Here is a 3,624-nt window from a genome sequence, read left to right on the forward strand (position 1 = left end):
GTTTGTTCTTTTAGGTCTTTTCCTTCTCTTGTGTTCTTGCCTAGAGAAGTTCCTTTAGCTTTTGTTGTAAAGCTGGTTTGGTGGTGCTGAACTCTCTCAGCTTTTGCTTGTCTGTAAAGGTTTTAATTTCTCCATCAAATCTGAATGAGATCCTTGCTTGGTAGAGTAATCTTGGTTGTAGGTTTTTCTCTTTCATCGCTTTAAATATGTCCTGCCACTCCCCTCTGGCTTGCAGAGTTTCTGCTGAAAGATCAGCTGTTAACCTTATGGGGATTCCCTTGTGTGTTATTTGTTGTTTTTCCCTTGCTGCTTTTAATATGTTTTCTTTGTATTTAATTTTTGATAGTTTGATTAATATGTGTCTTGGCATGTTTCTCCTTGGATTTATCCTGTATGGGACTGTTTGTGCTTCCTGGACTTGATTAACTATTTCCTTTCCCATATTTGGAACATTTTCAACTATAATTTTTTCAAATATTTTCTCAGTCCCTTTCTTTTTCTCTTTTTCTTCTGGGACCCCTATAATTCGAATGTTGGTGCGTTTAATGTTGTCCCAGAGGTCTCTGAGACTGTCCTCAGTTCTTTTCATTCTTTTTTCTTTATTCTGCACTGCAGTAGTTATTTCCACTATTTTATCTTCCAGGCCACTTATCCGTCCTTCTGCCTCAGTTACTCTGCTATTGATCCCATCTAGAGTATTTTTAATTTCATTTATTGTGTTGCTCACGAGGCCTTGGAAAAAGCTGTAACTAGCGCAGGTGCCTCGAGTTATGACCCTGAGAATGGCAACTAGAGGCCTTGGAAAGACCACGGAGTAGCACGGCTTCCGAGAAATGGGCTTGAGATACAATAATAGTGAATCCCTGCCGAGCGGGTTGCTGGTTTCACGCGGCATGGTGATCAAGCTCGTGATCTAATCCGAGAGCTCATAATTTTAAGGGACTTAGACTGATTTAAGGACATGTCCCATGTACGACCAATAATTTCATGTAATATGTAAAATTAATAAGATCTAATACGAGCTTTAACTGATCGTGGTGAAAATAATTGAATGCACTATTATACATAGCGTGTACATGTACACACTTACAGGGAGAACGCTGTGTTAGGTATGGGGGCATATTGGCATGGCCTAGGGTAGGAAAAATGTAATTGAGTGGATTATTTTTAATACTGACGTAGCACTGTGGGTTTAAGAGCTTGTTCTCGATAAGGCTGGCTGCTGGTATTAGGACTAGGATTAAAAGAAAGTATAGGATGGAGGCTAGTTGGCCTACAGTTACATATGGGTGTTCCACGGGTTGACCTCCGATTCATGTTAGGACTAGTAGATCTATGACTAGTGTTCAGAACAGGAATTGACTGAATGGTCGGAATATTATGCTTCGTTGTTTGGCTGTGTGGAGTATTGGGATGAATATTAGGATTAGGATGGAGAGTAGTAGGGCTAGGACGCCTCCCAGTTTATTGGGGATGGATCGTAGGATGGCGTACGTGTTAGGGTGATAAAGGGGAGGATGAAGTGGAGAGTGAAGAAGCGTGTCAGTGTTGCCTTATCTACGGAGAAACCGCCTCAAACTCACTCTACTAGGGTGGTGCCGATATAGGGAATTGCTGATAGAAGGTTTGTGATAACGGTTGCGGCTCAGAATGATATTTGTCCTCAGGGCAGTACGTAACCTACGAATGCGGTGGCTATTACTGTGATTAGGAGTATCATTCCAACGTTTCATGTTTCTTGGAAGATGTAGGAGCCGTAGTACAGGCCACGGCCCATGTGAGTGTAAAGGCAAATGAAAAATATGGAAGCTCCGTTTGCATGTAGGTATCGGATGGTCCAGCCGTAATTGACGTCTCGGCAAATGTGTGTGATTGATGAGAAAGCGGTTGTTGTGTCTGGTGTGTAGTGTATTGCTAGGAATAGGCCTGTTAGGATTTGTATGATCAGGCAGAGTCCAAGTAGGGAGCCGAAGTTTCATCATGAGGAAATGTTTGATGGGGTAGGGAGGTCGATGAATGCATTGTTAATGATTTTTATTAATGGGTGTGATTTTCGGATGTTGGTCATTAGTGTTCTTGTAGTTGAATAACAACGGTGACTTTTCATGTCATTGGTCGTGGTTTGAGTCCATGTAGGAATGATGATAATATATTTTGTTTTTGTCTTGAGTATTATATTCGTAGTTAGTTTTGTGGGGGTTTCTTCAAAGCCCTCGCCCATTTATGGGGGATTTGGGTTGATTGTAGGTGGTGGTGTGGGGTGTGGGATTGTCTTGAGTTTTGGTGGTTCGTTTTTGGGGTTAATAGTCTTTTTAATTTATTTAGGGGGGATGCTGGTTGTGTTTGGTTATACTACGGCTATGGCTACTGAGCAGTATCCTGAGGTCTGAGTTTCTAATAAGGTTGTATTGGGAGGATTTCTTTTGGGATTGGTGGTTGAGTTTTTGATAATGGCATATGTATTGGAGGGTGGAGAGGTGGAGGTTGTGTCTGGGTTTAATGGGTTGGGGGATTGGGTAGTTTGTGATGTAGGGGATTCTGGGTTTTCTGGGGGCGAGGCAGAGGGGGTTGCTGCGTTGTATAGTTATGGTGCTTGGTTAATAGTTGTTATGGGGTGGTCATTGTTTATTGGTGTTGTGGTTATTATGGAGATTACCCGGGGCAGTTAAGTAGGAGTGTAAAGAGGGTAATGGTGATGAGGAAAGACAGGAAATATAGTTTAATGAGGCCTTGTTGGTTTGAGGTTAGTATAGAGGCTTTTAGTTGGATGAGGGCTGTGGTTTTTGGTAAGATGTTTTCTAGTCATGTCATGTCTAGTGAGGAGGTAGCTAGTTTTTGGCTTATTGTTAGATATAGGTCAGGGGGTAGGCGGTGTATGATTGTGGGGAAATATCCTAGTGAGAGGGAGAATTTGGTGGGGTTTGAAGGGAGGTTGTATTTTAGGTTTTGTGTATTGAGATTAATTTCAAATGCGATAATGAAGCCTAGGGTTGTTATTGTAAGGGCGGTTAGTTTTAGGTATAGGGGAATGGTTGTTAGGGGGGTGGTTATGGGGGGGATGTTGTTGGATAGGATGAAGCCGGCGAAGATGCTTCCGAGTATTAATCGTATGATGGGGTTGATTAGTGAGGGGTTGTTTTCGTTGATGGTAATGTGGGGAGGGAATCGGGGTTGGTTTAGTAGCGTGTAGAAGATGATGCGGGTGCTGTAAACGGCTGTGAGGGAGGTGGCTGTTAGTGTTAATAGTAGGGCTCAGGCGTTGGTATAAGATGAAGTGGCGGCTTCAATGATTGGGTCTTTGGAGTAAAATCCGGTGAGGAATGGTATTCCAGTTAATGCAAGGCAACCAGTGATGAGGGCTGTAGTGGTGAAAGGGAGAGCTTTGAATAGTCCCCCCATTTTTCGGATGTCTTGTTCATTGTTTAGGTTGTGGATGATGGAGCCGGAGCACAGGAATAGCATAGCTTTGAAGAAGGCGTGTGTGCAGATATGCAGGAATGCCAGATAGGGTTGGTTGAGGCCGACTGTTACTATTATTAAGCCTAGTTGACTGGAGGTGGAGAAGGCGATAATTTTTTTAATATCGTTCTGGGTGAGGGCGCAGATGGCTGTAAATAGGGTGGT

At 42.9% G+C, this 3,624-nt stretch overlaps 1 protein-coding gene and 1 pseudogene across 5 annotated transcripts in view; one reads left to right on the forward strand and one right to left on the reverse strand.

Moving 5' to 3' along the window:
• Positions 1–3,624, forward strand: part of WASF1 (WASP family member 1) — a 296,489-nt gene that overhangs the window by 60,089 nt on the left and 232,776 nt on the right. The window lies entirely within an intron of this gene.
• LOC129392468 (NADH-ubiquinone oxidoreductase chain 5-like) lies at positions 1,735–3,614 on the reverse strand (annotated as a pseudogene).

The sequence above is a fragment of the Physeter macrocephalus genome, chromosome 10, assembly GCF_002837175.3.
Source record: "Physeter macrocephalus isolate SW-GA chromosome 10, ASM283717v5, whole genome shotgun sequence".
NCBI classification, from domain to species: domain Eukaryota; kingdom Metazoa; phylum Chordata; class Mammalia; order Artiodactyla; family Physeteridae; genus Physeter; species Physeter macrocephalus.